This window comes from Mobula hypostoma, chromosome 15, assembly GCF_963921235.1.
Source record: "Mobula hypostoma chromosome 15, sMobHyp1.1, whole genome shotgun sequence".
Taxonomy (NCBI): Eukaryota; Metazoa; Chordata; class Chondrichthyes; order Myliobatiformes; family Myliobatidae; genus Mobula; species Mobula hypostoma.
This window is the reverse complement of record NC_086111.1, coordinates 38,469,012-38,490,135: the sequence shown is the minus strand read 5'-3', so window position 1 is coordinate 38,490,135 and position 21,124 is coordinate 38,469,012. Positions and strand designations below refer to the sequence as shown.

Here is a 21,124-nt window from a genome sequence, read left to right as displayed (position 1 = left end):
AAGGTCAAGTACTAGCCTGGTTTTCCCAATCCACTTTCATGTTAAAATCCCCAACAATTATCATGACATCGCCCTTACGACATGCCTTTTCTATCTCCTGCTGTAATTTGTAATCCACATCCCAGCTGCAGTTTAGAGGCCTGTATACATCTGCCATTAGGGTCCTTTTACCCTTGCCATCTTTAACTGAACCCATAGAGATCCTACACCTTCCGATCCTATGTCATCCTGTTCTAATGATTTAATATTATTTCTTACACACAGGGTCACACCACCCCCTCTGCCGACTAACCTTACTTTCTAATACACCATATATCCTTGGACATTCAACTCCCAAAGGCAGCCATCCTTTAGCCAAGTTTCAGAGATGGCCACAACGTCATACTTGCCAATCTGTAGCTGAATTTCAAGATTGTCCATTTTATTTCTTATGCTGTGTGCATTCAAATACAACACTTTTAGTCCAGTATTTGTTGCTTTCTGTTTTAACTGCACCACACCTCTACTGTCCTGTAGCTCATCCCACTGGTTGTGGTTATGCCTCATCTCCTGCATGTCCTTTCTATCATCTCTTTTGCACACTATCTTTGATTTATTTCTGTTTTCCCCTTCCTCAGCCCTATCAGGCCAGTTCCCATCCCCCTGCCAAATTAGTTTAAACCCTCCCTAACAGTTCTATTAAACCTGCCTGCGCTAGGATATTGGACCCCTTTGGGTTCAGGTGTAACCCATCCTTTTTGTACAGGTCATACCTCCTCCAGAAGATGCCCCAATGATCCAGGAACCCAAAGCCCTGCCCCCTACACCAGTTTCTCAGCCACGCATTAATATATCTGATCATGCTGTTCTTGCACTAGTTAGCATGTGGCACAGGCAGCAATCCCGAGATTACTACCCTGGAAGTTCTGCTTTTCAGCTTCCTACCCAACTAACTCCCTGAATTCTCTCTTCAGGACCTCCTCTCTTTTTCTACCTATGTCATTGGTACCAATGATATAAGAGCAGAATTAGGCCATTCAGCTCATCAGGACTGCTCTGCCATTCTTTTATGGCTGATTTTTTAAAAATCAACTCCATTCTCCTGCCTTCTCCCTGTAACCATTAACCCCTTTACCAGTCAAGAAACTATCACTCTCTGCCTTACAAACACCCATGTCTTGACATCCACAGCATTCAGTGGCAATGAATTCTACAGATCTTCCACACTGGCTGTAGAAATTCCTCCTCATCTCAGTTTTAAAGAAACATCCTTTTATTCTGATAACTATCTATTTAAATAAGCCATACACCGAATAACAGTCACAATTTCTGAAGATACAAGTAGATGGTACAATATTAACCCCACATTAGAAAAGCATTTGAGCTGTATTTTTAAAGTACATATTTTAGTCTGTAAAAACGAACTGCTCAAAACTAAGCCAGACTATCTGGCTATTTTTCCTATCAGTGCTAAAGCTGTGGATTTATAAAACTAAACTTCCGTTTCCGTATGACAAGGGTTAACCCTGTTGCTGTGTACAAACACTCAAATTCTAAATCTACATTGCGCACAAGATAAATTTAATTTCAGGTGCCCACAATAGACTGACAAAATAAATAAATTCTATTAAATGGAACTAAATGACTACACAACCACAGTCAGAATGTAACTGCAAAACTGAAAAAGAAATGATACTCAGAACAGACAGAAGTACAAACTTATTCATGCAAGGGGATGCATATTTGGAATTCTCAACTGCAGAGGGCTGTGAATTAAAATCAAAGGTGAGACTGACAGACTTTTGAACTACATAAGAACTAGAGCTCAGGCATCAGCCAAGAAAACAGACTTGATACCCAGGAGCTAACCTAATATTAAATGTTGAAGAAGGCTTTAAGAGTCATTTGGTCAGTTTCTGTCTCTTTTTTTTTATACAATTTGTTTTATGGAGACTAATAGAAGGTAAAACAATACAACACAGTACAGACCCTTTGGTCTACAACATTGTGCCAAACTTTTAACCTACTCCACGGTCAGTATTACCCTTCCCTCCTACATAGCTTGTAATCCTCCATTTTTCATTCATCCATTTGCACGTCTAAGCATCTCCTAAATGTCTCTAATGTATCTGCCTCTGCTATCACCACTGGCAGCACATTCTACACACCCACCACTCTTAGTAAAGCAAACATACCTCTGGCATCCCCCCCCCCCAAAAAATACTTTTCTCCAATCACCGTAAAAGTGTATTCCCTTATATTAGCTATTTTCACCATGGGGAAAAGTCAAAGCTGTCCCCTTGATCCATGCCTCTCATCATCGTGTACACATCTATCAAATTACCTCTCACCCTCCTTTGCTCCAAAAAGAAAAAGCCCTAGCTTGCTCAACCCATTCTCATAGGACTTCCTCTCAAGAGTTGTAGAGTCATAGGAAATTACAGCACAGAAACAGGCCCTTCAGCCCATCTAATCTGTGCCGAAACCATCTAATCTGCCTACTCCCATCAACCTGCACCAGGACAATAGGACTCTCCATATCCCTTCCATCCTAGTACCTATCCAAACTTCTCTTAAACATTGAAATCAAACTCACATGCACCACTTGCGTTGGCAGTTTGTTCCACACTTTCACAAACCTCTGAGTGAAAAAGTTGCCCCTCATGTTCTGCATAAACTTTTCACCTTTCGTCCTTAACCCATGACCTCTGGTTGTAGTCTCACCAAACCTCAGTGGAAATACCCTGCCTGCACTTAGGTGTCAATACCCCTCATAATTTTGTATACCTCCATCAAATCTCCTCCCAGTCTTCTATGTTCCAGGGAATAACATCCTAACTTATGCAGTCTTTCCTTATAACTCAGGGCCTCCACACCCAGCAACATCGTTATAAATTTTCTCTGTACTCTTTCAACCTTATTTACATCTTTCCTGTAGGTAGATGATGAAAATGGCACACAATACTCCAAAGTAGGCCTCACCAATGCCTTATACAAGTTCAACATAACATCCCATCTCCTGTTCTCAATCCTTTGATTTACGAAGGTCAAATGTGCCAAAAGCTTTCCTTATAACCCTATCTACCTGTGATGCCTATAGACGTATATATACTTAATGTAACTCAGATATTTTCTCCATATTTACTTATGTATTTTATTGTACTGCTGCCATAAAGTTAACAAATTCCTTGACATATGGCTGTGATATTAAATCTAGTTCTCATAGATCCATTAGGATTTTCCTTCACCTTGTCTGCTGGAGCAACCTCATGCCTTCTTTTAGCACTGCTGATTACTTTAAATGTTCTCCTGCATTTCTTATACTCCATAAGCACCTCATTTGATCTTACCTGCCTATTCAGCTCCTTTTTTAACCTTACAAAAGGCCTCAAAATCTCTTGAAATTCAAGGTTTCCTATCCCTGTTATCCTTACCTTTTTTTCTGACAGGCGCATGCAAGCTTTGTACTCTCAAAATTTCACTTCTGAAGGCCTCCCACTTACCAAGTGCACTTTTGCCAGAAGACAGCCTGACCTAATCCATACTTGCCAGATCCTTTCTGATACCAAATATATAAAAAAAATTCTCCGATTTAAAATCTCAACCAGACCTATTTTTTGCATATTGAATTTTAAACTGATGGCATCTAATCCAGTTAAATCTCCTCAGCATCCACTCTAAAGCTTCTATTTCCTATAAATAACCAGGGCAACCAGAAATGAACACAATATTCCAACTCTGGCTTAAGCAGAGTTTTATATTATAGAGGTTCAGCAGTACCTCATGGCTGTTGAACTCAATCCCCAACTTATGAAAGCCAATGCACCAGGGGCCTTCTTAATCACCCTATCACCTGGTGCAGCAGTTCTAAGGGCCCCCAAGACCTCTGTTCTTCCAAACAGCTAAGAATCCTACTATTAACCATACATTCTGTCTTCAAATTCAACCTTCCAAAATGAATCACTTTACACTTTTCTGGGTTGAATTCCATCTGCCATTTTCTCAACCCAGTTCTGCATCCTGTCAGTGTCCCACTGTAACCAATGACAACTTTCTACACTACAACACCGCCAACCTTTGTGTCATCTCCAAACTTGCTAATCCACTCTTCCACTTCCTCACCCAAGTAGTTTATAATTTTAAAAAATCACGAAGAGCAGGGGTCCCAGAACAGATCCCTGTGGAATACCACTGATTACCTACCTCCAAGGTGGACCCTTTGATCTTGTGTGCAAATTGTACCTGCTCACTTTCAATGCTACTTGCATCAAACTATCGGCAGGTCAACATTACTCAAGTTTTTGAAATTAGTTGAGTTAAAATGCAACAATTGAATTAATGCCATGTTTTACCTCAAACATAACTCAAATATAATCTGATATTCAACAACGGAAGAGCACCCTGCACTGTTTAAAGAGATCCGATCCTCAGTGATTTGCCGGTTTTGTGGTTATTGATTGGAAGGAGGGCTGCTTGCACCCACTTGGCAGAATTTCACTGTTGGATAATACTGGAGTTTCATGAAGGAGTGCTATGGCTCAAGGTAGAGCTGCCCAGACCAGTGCCTAGAAACATAAGAGGCTTGTTGCCAGAGAAGATGATAGATTTGAGAGCACAGCAGTGCGCCGGATGAAGAAGCCAACCTCTAGGCAGGAGGCCCTAACCACTGCAGGTTTTCTAGGAGAACTTCCCCTACATTAACTCAACAGAAGCACCGTGTAGAAGGAGGCCTTGCTTCTCCAAGGAGGTCCTCATAAAGATCTGCAATGCACAGCAACCACACCTCTAACTGCAAAATACTGCCAGAATTGGCTTATTAGTTGCAGCAACAACCATAGTGATAATTTTCTGTGATTTCTGTTATTTCCAGGTTGGGGACCAATTAGATACCGTACATGACTACAAGGATTGTGTTACAAAAGCACTTTGCTCAAGGAAGGCTAAGTTCATCTAATTTCTTTGGGTATGATTCACCAGCCAATAGATAAAGAAATCATCCATCACAGGCAGAAATCTTCCCTAAGTTGCAGAATCAAATTCAAAAGGGTGTGACAGAGTTGTGCATGAGGGTAACAATATTCCAGAAAAATAATACTTACTTTTTACTAGTGGCAATGGTTTGTTCAGCATATTTGCTTATGGGAGAAACAACATTTTAAGCCACATTAACAATTCTTACATACTTTTAAAACTTTTAAATCAAGGGGGTTTCATTTTAATAACTGCTAGGGTGCTTTCAATATAGGCATATCTATCCCTTAATGCAATGCAGTTTGCTGCATGAATCAAAGGAGAGAATTGGTTTTGCCTGTGAAAAACAGGTGGAACTAGGGTCTGTGGTTAAAAAGGCAGATAGCAAGCCTTCAGAAGTGTTCAAAAGGGAAGCCACTGGCCACTGAGAAGGAAGCCTGAAACATTGGGAGTAGGATCATGTTGAATAAAATATGTCACAAATTAGGTAGGAGATAAACAACGGCAGAATTGAAATTGGCATAATAAATCACTGTTCTACCTCAGCAAAGAGTTGTACAGAAACTAAAAGTAATATCACTGTCTCAGTGTGTAGCTGATCCTTAAAAACAGCTGGAAGATTAAAGCTGGTAAACAACCAGAACCTGAAAATTAGCCATATTGACTTTACCATGAAGAAAAAACAAGGAACCCTTATTTTTTTGGTCCCCATATGAATCCAAACTCTGACGACTTAGGTGTAAGGGATGTCTACATAAAACATGACTCAGAAAAATCACTTTAAGCTAACACTAAAGAAGGAAACTTAGATTCAAGATTATTTGATGTCATTTCCTGTACACAAGTGTAAAGGAGAATGAAATAATTGTTACTCCGGATCCATTGCAGCACAAAAAACCACAAAAGATAAAGAACACAATATAAATAAAAAACACAATAAATACAAATACATAAGACAGGTTATATACATTAATTAATTGCATGCCCATAAAGTGACAAGGCTGTACATATACAAGGTGACTGACAGGAAATAATAAAGTAGCAGTGGAGTTAGTAGGTAGAGGTGTTGATCAGCCTTATTGGTTGGGGAAAGTAACCGTTTTTGAGTCTGGAGGTCCTGGTGTGGAAACGACATAGCCTCCTCACTGATGGCAGTGGGATAAACAGTCCATGAGCAGGACAGGTGGCATGATGTTACTGCCACCTTTCCGTATATCTGACTGGCTGGTGCCGGTGATACTTTGGGCAGCTTTGTCTAGTTGTTGTAGACCCTTCCTGTCTGCTGCAGTGCAGTTTCCATACCAGTCAGTGATGCAGCATGTCAGGATGCTCTCTATTGTACACCTGCAGAATGACGTAAGTATGAATGTGTAGAGTCCGGCTCTCTTCAACCTCCTCAGAAAATAGAGACATTGGTGAGCTTTCTTGACCGTGTATGATGTATTCTGGGACCACAAGAGGTTGTATGTGATGTGCACTCTGCTGGCCGTTTCCGCTGCTGTGTCCCTGATGAAAAGGCGGATGTGAGTGGTGCTAGTTCTCCTGAAGTTGTTAACCACCCCCTTTGTCTTGTTGACTTCAGAAAGAGGTTACTTGCCTGGCACCAGGCCTCAAGCTCTTCCATCTCCTCTCTGTGGGCTGTCTCATCATTGTCGGTGACGAGCCCCATCGCTGCCATGTCATCAGCGAACGTGGCGATGTGATTGCTCGGGTGTTTGGCCGTGCAGTCATGTGTGAGCAGAGTGTACAGCAATGGGTTCAGCACACAGCCCTGCGGGACATCCATGTTGAGGATGATGGGGAGGGAGGAGTGATTGTGCATCCCATCTGTCTGGGGTCTGTTTGTTAGAAAGTCCAACACCCAGTTGCACAGTGGTGTATTTAAACCGAGGAGTAGGAGTTTATTCACCAAGGTCTATGGGACAATACTGTTGAATGCTGAACTGAAATCCTGAAACTGGATTCTGACACAAGTGTCCTTGTTTTCTAGGTGTCAAGACCAGGTGCATGACAGATGCTATGACAACCGTCATAGAGTGGTTCTGTCGGTTATTGGTGAGTGTCCAATAGAGAACTATTTTGCCACCACCAACAGATAAAGATTAGTTTTATTTGTCACATGTACATTGAAATATACAGTGAATTGTTTTGTGTGCATCAAATCAAATTAAATCAGTGATGAATGTGCTGGGCAACCCATAAGTGTCACCCAACTTCCAGTGCCAACATAGCATGCCCACAACTCGCTAACCCTAACTGTAAATCTCTGGAATGTGGGAGAAAACCAGAGCACCTGGAGGAAATCTATGCAGTCACGGGGAGGGCGGAAACTGAACCCTGATCTTACTATATACGCTACTACCAGGTGATGAGCGCACAATTGCTTCCTTAAGCAAAGCTTCCACTGGGAAATGTGCAATACAATGCAGAAAGGTATCCCATCAGACATGACAGCCTGCTGTACACTCAACAACCTGTCAATTATGTACACTTACCCATTGCCAACCGTTTATGAGGAAGCGGTGGAGAAGGATTAAGAAAAAGAGGCAGGAGGAAGATGAGGATTTCAAGGGCAGAATGATGGCACTATGATTTAAATGAAGAGAATCCAGAATGGAATTCCTCAATAAAACAACAGTCCTTCCTTGCTCCTCAAAAAAGCAACAGCCCATCCCTACATGTATGAAGACATGAACAGCATTCAGGACAGCATTTATTACCCAAACCCTGAAAAATGAATGAATATGGTAAAATATCTGTGGTTTCAGGGCATAGCTTAATTATGACCACCTCCTACTACTGCTTGACTGTGAAGCTAGAAGAGTTCCTGATCCTCTTGGGGTCAAAATCTTTCCCTTTCTCCTTGTAGATGAAGGCCTATAGATCTGTATCCTGTACTCTTTCCTTTTCTATCTATGGTCTTCTATGGTCATTGTTGACTCCATCAAGTTGCCAAAACATCTGCAAAGGGGTACATGCACAAAATATGTAACGGACATCCCACCCTGCAAAAACTCATTTCAGGGAGGTCTCAACCTCAGCAGTCTGTGTCAATGAATTTGTTAATTTTGCAAGACATCAGATTCACAAGTGTTTTGTGAGACAGTTGACTTCTGAATTCTGTCTTAATGTGCCATGTTCACAATAGCTGTTGTCTTGATTGATGAGCAGGCATAGTTTTTTGCTATTTTTGAATCAGGAAACATTTTTCTGAATAGCTTGCCTGTGTGCTTACACACCTGGAATGGCAGGTTATGCTCAACGATGAAAGATGTAAAATACACCTCAGCTCCAGTGACCTTCTCTGTCAGACTTTGGTTTTCTGCTGAAGAACTGTGAAATACTTGAGCAGCCTTCCCTGCACTTAGCCTCCCTAATATGTTGTGGTCCCTAAAAGAAATAAAAGCATAAGGTGTATCCTTATTACAGGTGTGCACCGTTTAACGTCCATTCGCACAATGTCCGATCGCATATACGTCCGTAGTCACACACACATTGCCTGCAATAGTCAGGATCAGAACTTACTTTTTTACGTCAAAATGGGGGATTTTAAATGAATGATTTAGAAGTTTTGTATCTTCAAGTTCAAGTTTATTGTCATCTGGCTGATTGTCCACAAACGAAACAACCTCTGTCTGGACCACAGTGTAGCCACAATACATATATCACACACACCACATAAAACAATATATTACCATATTATTTAATAAAGTGTAATTCAAAATGCATATAAAGTGCGCAGCACAGGTAAACAGTTCGCTGTCCTAATGACGAGACCTCGGTGGGGGCCAGGTACTTATTAAAGTCAGTTTTTCTTCTGAAAACGGCTGCACTTAAACCCAGCCCATCGCGGGCTTCGATGTACCTGTAAGTGGAAGTGTTTCAGGAAAAAAAAACCTGAAGAATTTGCTTGCTGCGAGTGCATTTTTAAAGATGTCTTAGTGGACGATTTTGGAATTTTGCTCCATGTTAAACCCCGCTCTAATCCCCTTTAAGACGCCAACACGCCCCGCCCATATAGGACAGCCTCGCGTAGTCAGGTTGTCACCGCCAGCCTTGGGAATTACTTCATCAGGCTTTTGTACTTTATCACCAACGGCTGTCTGGATGATTCCAGCGTAATTGCAGACGGCAGTAACTGAACTGATGGAGTATAGAAGAGAGAGAGAGAGGTCGACTGTAAGGCCCACCCACAGAGAAAGCTTATAGGTCTACTTAGCACCAAGAGAGATCAAGCAGGATTCATTCATTTTCTTTCTTTTTTCTCCTTCTCCCTCTCCCTCTCTAAAAAATCGATTTCTGGGATATTGTGTATAATTTGTGGGCATCAGGGAGCTGCTATTGATATGTGGGAGACTCCCGGAACTCCCGGGAGAGGTGGGATGTCTGATGTAAGGACCCCCATCACCCAGGATATGCCCTCTTTGCATTGCTACCATTAATGAGGAGGTACAAGAGCCTAAAGATACACACTCAATGTTTCAGGATCAGCTTCTTCCCCTCCATCATCAAATTTCTGAATGGCCAATGAACCCATGAACACTACCTCAATATTTTTTCCTCTCTTTTTGCACTACTAAATTTCTTTTTCTTTTTTATATACTTATTGTAATTTATACTTCTTTATTACAATGTATTACAATGTACTGCTGCTGCAAAACAACAAATTTCACAACGTATGCCAGTGATATTAAACCTGATTCTGATTCAAAGACTTCTACCACCAAGTTCTGTCTGAAAACCACCTTCCCTTTAAAAGACAGGTGTTAGCCTCTCATGGAATTCAGCTTGCTCTTAAGGCAAGCAACAGGATGAATGGGGGTGACCAAATGTGAAAGTCATGATAATTGACATGTGAAAATAATTGTGTGTGTACATTGTGCTCAGAATTAAATGGGTACCAGTTAATAGAATATAAAAACCCCAATGCATGTTATTAAATTTATTCTGCCCCCACTCCCCCTCCCCAAAATTAACCTCCACAGAGTTAGACTTTCAGCACACTGTACATAAATTTATTCTTCACTCTCTTGAAAGAGAAGGTGGCATACAATCAGTGCCCCACATAGGAAAAGCCCCACCATATCAAGTGTGGGTCTAACAACTCATAATTCTGACCATTATCGGATTGACCCCACAGTCTGCAAGAAGTGAAAGAACTGCTGAAGGTCACAAGAATTAGTGTTTCACATCACCTGGCAGTACCAATGGGCTAAGAGTTTCACCCTCTTTAATGGACAATGTCAGTGTCTGAGCTTGGTCTCATAAAGTACAAGTGTGTTCCTGTAGCTTAACCATGAGTTCATTCTTCATGTGTGAGGCAGCATAAAGTCAGCAAGCTATTCATCCCTGAAGCACAAAGTCTACGTACCTACATACTATCATTAGGAATTGTCACCCATGTTTATGTACAGGAACCATGGCAAATTTATTTCTGTTGCACTAATCTAGATAACGTTGTGTTGCTCTCTCATAACCTTTTCGCCTCTAACTGAGATAAACTGATAGGGAACTGAAAACTGTGAGTATTGTGGTTTAAATGAATGCTTGTGTCATTTTAGACACCATGCTGGAATTTCAGTAAGGAGGAAATTATTTCATAAAGCATATTTCAAATTCCGAGTCTACTTCCTTCTGGGCTGAAACCCTCACGGTTAGGTTATTTTTCAAAAAGCACAAGTCATCATGCTAACCAGTCATGGTAAAATAAAAACTAACTTATTTTTGATTTGAAATATGCCTCTTTATAAATTTGCTGTGGACCAGAGCAAAGCTGTCACATCAAATGTGGAACTTAAACCAAATACAGTCCAATGTTAATAGTGCTACTGTTCATCTCTGCCCCTCCCTGATGTTATGTTTTATTTTGTAATGCACTATGTCAAATGGGGGAAGGGAGATGCAAAGTACAAAACAGCAACCCGAGACCTGAATGCAACAAAATTACTTTGTCACATTATATATTGCAAAAACTGTCCTGATCTCCAATTACAAGTAGCATAAAGGTCTATGTATAATTCTACATTCTACTCAGAAATTAAAATTATTTTTACACTAATATTTTGCATCATTAACTTTTATTAATGATATTAGCCAGTCTGATCATTCTGTTACAGTTTTGTCCACAAAAATGTTAGCCACATAATTAGAACATAAGTTCAAAGAAAGCTCAGAACAATGTTTTCATCATTAGACCACATCTTTCGTACAGGCAATGGTTCTTGTTGGATTATGACTCTAGAGGCACTGCCAGCCATTGATTTACAGTAACTAAAATACAAAGACTGGAGTTAGGAGTTTACACGTGCAGGTTTAACTGGCTTGCCTGCAAATATTTCTAGGGAGGAAGGACGCAGCTAGTGGATTTCAAAGGAAAAAGGGACGTGTGTGTGGCAGAGCATACATGTGAGTATTTCAGGACAGCTTTGTGGGAATAAAGAAGCCCTATGAGTTGGTAAATTTCAATGTTTGGGCATTGCTGTGTGAGCAGTATTTACACAGCGGGAGAGATGAAGGGAGAGCAGATGGGAAATCATTTCAGAAGGGTGTGGGCAAACGAGCGGAGATAAGAGACTAAAGCCATTAAAGATTAGAATGGAAGGGTAGAAGCAAGAAAAAAGAAGCTGAATCACAGTATGGGCTTGAAAGAGGATAATGAAAACCTCAAAAGAAATAAAACATATTGAGATGACTGAAAAAGCAGTAGATGCAACTGCAACAGAGAAATAGCATCCATAATATAATTGGGTGGGGCACATAATGGAAAGTATGGTAAAGCACTAAAAGGTAAAATTGCACTTCAGTTAAAACCAGGCTAGATTGTGAGAGAATATATAATATTTCATTTTTCTTACATGTTGTTCGTGGAATTTTATTGATGATCAAGGTTTGTGGTTCTGTCTGGTTCTACTGTTAAACACTGCACTCTAATTATTATTCTTTCACACAGTTTTAAAAGTAGGAATACAGAGAAAGGATGTATGTGGTTGGAATCAAACAATACTGGGGACTAAATGCTAATTTCACCAGTTCTGTCCTACCCCTTGGTAGCATGAAGACTTTAATAGTCCTGGGAACTGGCGGAAATAGCCACGTGCAGGAGAATATTATGAAATGCCATCACTAAGAAGGGGAATGTGGGTTCCTGGAATGATTTCAATCTCCATGTCAACTCCTTTGCCCTCTACTCTCCAAATTCATTTTCCATCAGCTCCCCTTTAACCTCTCTTGCCATGCAACCGGATGATAAGAATCTCAGAATCTTGGTGTCTATAACTTGGGTGATGAAGGAAAGACAAGAACCTAACAATCAAACAATAGGCTTATCTGATGGCATCCAAAGTTCATAAAATAAAACACATATTTTTTGTCCACAACTAAGAGTGAAGCATTTTTTCATTAGATCAGCAAAAATTACTGACATATCCTGGGAAATTGTACTTATTCCCAAATCCCAAATTTGTCTTCAGTAACACTCCCTATTCCAGGATGTGACAGCAATGTGAAATGTGGTGTTGTGTAGAGGTTTGCAAGCTTTGTAAAAAGGAAAAGATGCATTTTAATGCATTTCCAGAATGCATTAAAACAGAATATAACAGTAAACAAGAATTATATTTTATTTGCTTATGTTTGCTTAATTGCAGTTGAGAAAGAAATAATGGACAATTTAAAAAAGCATGTAAGTGATTCAGTTGGTTCATTAAACACCTTCCCTATGGATATTTGCAAAGTTACAAAATAGTTCAGAAATGTTGACACAGATAATTTCAATGCTAGATGTTGACATAAAAAAGCATTGCGCAAAACCATCATATAGGAAGGAAGATTTGTGGACAGAAAGTGCAGCATTATATGCAAATAATAGATGTCGAAATAGTTAACGGAGCGATTATAACTCAGAAATAACCAGATAATATTGGTGGACAGATGTTTAAAATATTAGAATGACATACATTTCTCCACCATTTAGAGGAAGTGTTCATTTATTTACATTAGATGGGTTAAGGCCTGTATTAAAATAGCAGAGACAGAAATGTCATACAGATGCATCAAATATGTTTACAGTAATATTGCCAAGAGTAGCACTAGCGGACAGAGGAACACCATGAAAATATGCTAAGCCAAACCACCAACTGTAATTTATAGGCTTATATGAATGCACCGACTTGATCCCTTCACAAAACAAAAACCAATGTCTTACAAGTCAAACCAATCATCTCAAAATACAATTTGAGGCTGTAATTACACAAAACACACTACAGGAAAACGTGTGATCTTTCACTGTCAGTTTTATCCATTTGAAAATTAACACTAGTTGATATTGAAACCTAAAGTTGTTGGTGGAAATATTTTAAAATAAACAATAGTGGTTTTTAGCCAATTAATGCTGTAATAAGAATCAATTAATTTTATAGTGAAAACATCAGTACTCTAACTATAAGTGGAAAATGACACTAACAGGAAGTAAACTACTATGCACATTAAAACCAAAATAATCACATCACGGATGATTTTTAAAACATTCCATAAAAACACAACATGATAACTACTTTGTGCATTTCAGCTCCTGTAGGACTGTGACAGCACAAGTGATTTAAAATTGCTCTGTCCTTGACTGAGCTGCAAAAATAAAGGAGGAACAGAGTTTGTCAGGTTTGACTTAATCAAACCTATGCAATTCTGACTGCTTATAAAAGATTCGACATACCATCAATGGTTTACTATATGCTATTAAACAATAAACTTATATGGTTTGACATTTCCGCATTTAACATCCATCTTAAGACAGCTGAAGCCTACTGTTACTTTTACCTTTTTGCTTGGGGAATTACTCCTTAGAACATTCCACAGGTACCATTATTTATCCCTTAAATAACCTGCAAGAAACAGCATGGCACCTTACATTTATCTATTTGTCAGGTTGTCCAGTTGTGACAGTCTTTGTCCGAGAACATTCCCGCAAGGTCATTGCAATGAACCGCACTAGATCAAATTCAAAGTGGTATCGGTGAGTGGCAACAAGAGAGAGATCAGAAATACAATCCTCAACATGGTTCACAGGTTGTTTTAAGATAACCTCACAGAATTTTCAATAATACACGGGCATCTTTTACTGACGTAAAAGTTTGCATCATTAGATTTCAAACTGACTCGTATTTTGAAGTTTTATGATCTAAACTTTAACTAACATGGCTTATTAGCACCTGCAATACGATGTTGTTTTTGAAAATTAAGAATTAGAATTTATTTAAAAGCAGTGTTTTACTGGTTTTGTAAAACTATGATCAATATATGAGGTAGTCTAAACTCATTCAATACAACCTTTAAATAATGCAAAGAAAACTGCAAAGGAACTTTAACATTTGTGCCTTTAGAGAAATTTACAAGGTGACTCTTTTATTTGCTAGTAGTTGCACTTAGTTCTCCCACTAAGAAGAAACATCTTTTCCACATCTGTCCTGCCAAGAATCCACAGAATTTTGTTTTAATCAAGTTGTCTCTCACTTGTACAAGCTCCAGCAGGTACAAGCTTAATATTTTGTTCTGAAATAAGTCACCCATTCCAAGTATTAGTCTAGAAAACTTTCTCTGAGTTTTTCTATTGCATTAACATCCTTCCCTGTACCAACACTGTGCAGGCCTGCATCTGTATTCAATTCCCTTGCAATAAATAATAATTCTGTTCACTTTCATAATTAGCTACAATCTAGCCTTTTGTGAATCACCCACATCAAAATGCATCTTACAGCTCTGAAAACATGCATGATTTTAGGTATTCAGATTGGTTCTTACTTCACCTGTGTAAATATAGTTGTCCAATTTAACAATGTACATATAAAGTAAATAGTCATTATTGCTATATTAGTACATTGATTTATTTGTCTTACGGATTTTTGATACTGGACTAAGGCACCATAATAAGGGTTAATTTCAGACCTATTTCAGAACTGATCCAACTAACATCTTTTTCAAAGCTTGATGAACAATTGCAGGTTCCCCTCAATAGCACACTCTTAGTGAAAAAACTGTTGCTGCATTAGTTTGTGCAGACTGCTTCATGTGAATACGAAATCCACAAACATGCAGTCTATTAAAATCTTTTTGACAGCTGTAATGACAAAGTTCAGTAATGCAATGGTAATGAATATGTTACTCCGATAAAAAATATTTGCTGTTCTTTACAGATACCACCCCAGCAGACCAGTAGAATTACTCAATAAAAACAGATGTTTATGAAGTTTCACAATCAAACTTATGTCAGAAGTAACTACCAAATTATAATTTTGGAGTTCCTTTTTTAAATTTTAATAGAGGATCATCAGAAATTTTCAAATTTCAAACTAAAATGTGTTCAAACGCCAGTATTTATTAAGTTCTATTACTAGAAATAGACCAATATATTTGCCTTTTTTTAAAGCAGGAAAGACCTTTTTAAAATTTTACTTGTGAATAATTTTCGTGAAAGATCTTTTCCATGAAACATCAATCTTACAAAATGGTTCAAAAGCAGTGCCTTTTATTTATACAAATTCTATGTAATTGAACAGTAATACAGGATCTTCCAATTTCAAGCAAAGAACTCCTGAATCCATTTTTATTTTTGTTCCCCAATGTTGGTAACTTTACCAAAACATTTATTGCCCATCCAGAGGACATTAATAGCCAATCAACTAGAGAACTGGATTTTCAAATTTATTTTTTTCAAGTTCAGTGTGTCTCTGGCATTACCACCACCTCTAATAGTGCTAGAGAGGCCATCTTTTTGAACCAATGCACTCCTGGTAAATGAAGAAGAAATTCAAAAACTTGAAGCACAAAGGGACTTGGGAGCCCATGTGCAGGATTCCCTAAAGGTTAATTTGCAGGCTGAGTCTGTAGTGCGGAAGGCAAATGCGATGTTAGCATTCATTTCAAGAGGATGAGAATATAAAAGCAAGGGTATATAAGCAAGGGTTTATAAAGCACTGATGCGGCTTCATTTGGAGCACTGTGAGCAGTTTTGGGCCCCTTAACTTAGAAAGGATGTGCTGAAACTGGAGGGGGTTCAAAGGAGATCAAACATTTCCTTGATGTCAAGGGTAATCACTCTCACCTCACCTCTGGAACTCAATTCTTTGGGCCAAGTTTATGATGAGATCTGGAGCCGAGTGCCTCTGGCAAAACCTAAATAGCATTAGTGAGCAAGAGGTGGTTGGCTGCACTGCCAACAACGCTGCTGATGATTGAGAGTTGCTAAATTGGACTTGCCCCATTGTTCATGAACAGGAGATTTCTTGAGCAATTTTCCATGTTGTCAAGCAGCTGACAGTATAGTGACTGTAAAGGAACAGATTGGCTAAAGCATTTACTATATCCAGTGCATTTGGCCATCTCTTGGTATCACTTAGATGGAATCAAATTGGCTGACAACTGGCTTTTGTGATGGTGAATATCTCAAGAAGAAGCCCATATGTATAAGTCACTTATCATTTCTAGCTGATCATCATTGTAGTGCACACCCTGCACCCTCCCCAAACCCTTATGCACCTGACCAAAATTGAGGATTGGGATGATCTTCTCCCATTTGTTACTTAAAGATCCACCAAACATTCATGTTAACAGCGCTTCAATTTGATTCATTGACTGTGGGATTGCCCAGCTTTGTATGCTGCATGCTGTTTAGAATGCCCGCATTACTTACTGAACCAGCGCTAATTCCCACCTCAATAGTAATGGAATATCCCGAATCATTTGGAGAAATAAATTAAAAACAGAAACATTTCCATTGTGACTGCTGATGGCCCAGATTTTCTCATGGATTTCAAGATGTTCAAGATACTATAAATCTATCCCATTTACCATAATAGTATCACTTAACGTGAGACAAAAGTTCAAAGTTTGAAGTAAAATTTATTACATACACGTCACCACATACAACCCTGAAATTCCATTTCTGCAGGCATAATTAACAAATCTATGGAACAGTAACTGTAAACAGGATCTGTAAACTGTTAACATCAGGAACTATAAACTGTACAAATGCAGATATAAATAAATAGCAATAAGTAATGATCACAAAATAATAAGATAAAAGATTTCTTAAATGAGTGTAATTATTCCCTTTTGTTCAAGATCCTGATGGTTGATGAATCACCTCATGGTGAAGATGAGACTATGTATCCAAAAAGACTGCAAAGTGGTCACTTGCTATCATGGGCAGATACATCTGCTATAGATAAATTAGTGAGGAAGATGCCAGGTAGGCTTAGCACCATTTTGATTCACTCCCTTCCTGCTAGAGAAGCAATTTGGCAGACATGTCATGCAGGACTTCAGCCAGCTTGGTCTGTGGTAATGTTATAAACCACTCTCAGCAACTAAATCTGCCACCTAGAGTAATTCTAATGTTTATTCTCAAGAAAATGGAGACCAGGTCTGTCCATCATTTTCATATTTATACCCCAATTTCTCTGTTATCATCCTTGCAATTCTTCTATGCATTCCATTGCCTCTACGCCCTTTTCAAAGATAGTGACCAGAAATGTACATGGATCCCTAAATGTCAGCTAATCAAAGTTTAAAATAGGTTCAGAATAACTTTCTCATTCTTCAAGAAATAAATCCCAATGTTTTCCCTATGGTCTTATTAATCTGTGGCATAGGTTTGATTGGAATATCTGTACTCTGAGATCCCACTGTTACTCTCCAGTCCTTAGACGTACATCTTCATAGGTAATACGTGACTCATTTATCTTTCCTTCTAAAATCTACTGTTTTGCATGGATCTGTATTGAAACACATGACATTTATTTTTCCATTCTATGCATTTATTAATGCCCTCTTGTAATTTGATGCAGCCCTCCCCATTATTAATCAATCACCCTAGCTTGATATCATATGTAAATTAAGAAATTGGGTTCTTGTTTCCAAAATTCAATCTGTTTGTGTAAAAGGACAAGTACTCAGGGAGTATGCACACCAGTTCACTAACGTCTTCACGGATATCTTCAACACTTCACTCACCAAGGCTGCAGTCCCGACCTGTTTCAAATCAGCCACTGTCATCCCTGTACCAAATAACTCTACATCTTCAGAACTGAACGACTACCTCCCGATGGCAATGATGCCAATCATCATGAAGTGCTTTGAATGGCTAGTAATGGCACACATTTAAAAACTCCATTTTCTGTAGCACTGGACACTCACCAATGTTTACTGACAGAACGACTCTACAACAGATGCCATAGCATCTGTCATGCACCTGGCCCTGACACACCTAAAAACAAGGACACTCATGTCAGAATGCTATTTCTGGATTTCAGTTTGGTATCAACACTATTGTCCCACAGAGCTTGGTGAACAAACTCCTAATCCTTAATCTAAATACACCACTGTGCAATTGGGTATTGCACTTCCTAACGAACAGACCCCAGATAATCAGGATGCACAACTACACCACCCTCAACACGGCTGTGTGCTGAGTCCATTGCTATACACTCTACTCACATGTGACTGCATAACCAAACACTCCAGTTAAGTTCGCCAATGACATGACATGTTCATTACCAATAGCCTTGAGGAAAGGTGGAAGTGCTGGAAGCCTGGTGCCAGGGAAATAACCTCTTCCTCAATGTCAACAAGCCAAAGGAGACGGCTATCAACTTCAAGGGAACTCAAACCACTCACACCCCTCTTTACATCGGCAGCACAGTTGTGGAAACTGCGAGCAATTTCAAACTCCTGTAAGTGCACATCACACACAACCTCTCATGGTTCACACAATCAGGAAAGCTAGGCAACACCTCTACTTTCTAGGGAGGCTGAAGACAGTTGGAGTATGCACATCTATACTCACGTCATTCTACAGATGCACAGTAGAGAACATCCATAAATGCTGCATCACTACATGGTAAGGAAAGTGCACTATGGTGGACAGAAAGGCTTTACAACAGGTAGTCAAAACTGCCCATCGCATCACCAGCACCAGCCTACCCACCATCAAGGGCAGAAAGGTGGTCAAAAAGGACCAGTAACATCATGACAGACCTCCACCCACCCTGTTCATGGACTGTTTGTCCCAGTCTCATCAGGGAAGAGGCTACGTAGCATTAATGCTGTCAAAAATAGTTACTTTCCCTGAGTAGTAAGGCTGATAAACCCCTCCACCCACTAACCCACCTCTCCACACCCTACCCCCCCCCCACGACTTTATCATTTCCTGTCAGCCACTGTACGTGCAGACAATCCTCTGCCTAGCATCACTTCATGGACATACAATCAATGTATATGAGCTATCTTAAGTATTTACACTTACTGTGCTTTTTTATTATTGTGTTCTTTATCTTACTGCATTTTTTTTGGGCTGCATTGGACCTAGACTACTATTTTGTTCTCCTTTACACTTGAGTACTGTAAATGACATGAATCTTGAAATTATGAACAGCAGCAATTGCAGCACTAATTCTTACCAGTCACTATTACCCACCATCAGAAGCTACCCTTTACTTTCATTCTCTGCTTACTATTGTGAAGCAAGTTAGCAATCTATTCTGCTGTTTTTCCCTCTCTCTGCATTCTCTGATCCAATTCATTAGTCTATTATAGGATATTCTATAAAGTATATTGAAAAATTATATAAATAACCTCTACTGGACTACCATTGTCAGCTTCAATTAACTCTTCAAAAAAAAAAGCAAGGAGGTTTGTCAAGCAAAAGATTTCAATTCTGTATTCTCTCTTGAATATTTTATCCCACAAAACAAAGTCTCCTGAAAGTAAGAAATGTTCTCCTACAAATACTTTAGTAAAGCAAAAATTTCACTAATTCTTCTGGGGAAACCCTGATATTTCTTTTGCAGAAAATTCAAGAAGAACAGGAACAGGAATAAGGAGAAACAAGAGAATGCTGCTGGAATCAAAACATTAAGGCAGCTAGCCATCTTCTGTCTTGGTGATGAATTATATTTTTTAATATACAACCAATTCCTGACTGTGAAGATCCAAGATTTAATTCAATTCAACTGTAGAATTAGCAATCTTTGACATTGAAGCAAAATATTATCATCTCTCAAAGCTGCAGCGAGAAGTGGATGGACTAGAACTATGAACCTTTCAAGTGACTTAAGATGATCTACTGGAGACAGAACAGCTAATGTGAATCAGTTAAGACTAGAGCCACTGTTTTACACCGATAAAGTCCAAGACAGCTTTGAATGCATTAATTGCTCAGATATTGAGCAATGTTTTGAGATCACATTCTGAAAGTACATCTGTTCATAATTAAGCATGGTGGTCTATGGTGACCAAATAAGTCAAATTCTATTTTTATTGCATGGGATTCCAAAAATGAGAGTTTGGGATTTTTGCCAATGTTCTGGGTTTTGACTTTCATAATCCCATCCATTTTTGCCGTGAAATCTACAAAGCCATGCCTTAGTTAAGATTTTTTTGTGATTGTTACTGCAACTGAACAATCTAATGACAATCACATCTTTCCTTCTTTTTATCCAGTCCCTCAGAATTGAGGATGACTTTATTTTGATGTCGGTAGGAGAGGAGAAAGGTTTGTGTGTGGTTTCTTTTAACATGGAATGCAATTGCAAATCAGTTATCACACTCACTACTGAGACTCTTGTTAAACACAATTGTTTGAATAAAAGCATCAGAACATTCTTGGAACTGCACCAAATGATTTACCTTTAGGAGATGTTTGTGGTAGATATTAAATGGGCGTTATTGCAATGGCTCATCTACAAATATTACCAACCAGAAAAATACCATATTTAATGAACCGCTCACCTCAGCCAGTAACTTGGACTGCCAGGTCTCTATACACCAGAGGTTAAAGTTATCCTAGGTTCCCTGTTTTTGATTATTCTCACCCATGCAGTAAAATGTCTCAGTTGATCAGTGTAAATATTGAATTTCCTTTGTACAATATTCAGAATTCAACAACAAATTATGCAACAAGCCACTTTCACTGAGTAGTTGAGACCTACTGGTATTGTTCAACTTTAATCTTTTGGGAAAGGAAGAAAGGAGCTGGATATTCTTTGGCTCTTCAAGATAAAGCTATAGAAGTATTCATAATTATGTTCATATAAACCATTTTAAAACCTTTAATGTAACAGTAACTTGATTACTTTTTATGACACAATAATCTTTCTAATTCCTTCCAATTCCAATTAATTATTTA

At 38.9% G+C, this 21,124-nt stretch overlaps 1 protein-coding gene across 7 annotated transcripts in view; it reads right to left on the bottom strand.

Moving 5' to 3' along the window:
• foxp1b (forkhead box P1b) overlaps positions 1 to 21,124 on the bottom strand; it is a 570,970-nt gene that overhangs the window by 517,118 nt on the left and 32,728 nt on the right. Inside the window, exon 2 of one of the 7 annotated variants that reach the window (XM_063067911.1) lies at positions 8,190 to 8,340. The exons of the other annotated variants lie outside the window; for them this stretch is intronic. The gene's annotated coding sequence lies outside the window, so the exon portion shown is untranslated. The remainder of the gene's footprint in view (positions 1 to 8,189; positions 8,341 to 21,124) is intronic. 7 annotated transcript variants of the gene reach the window in all.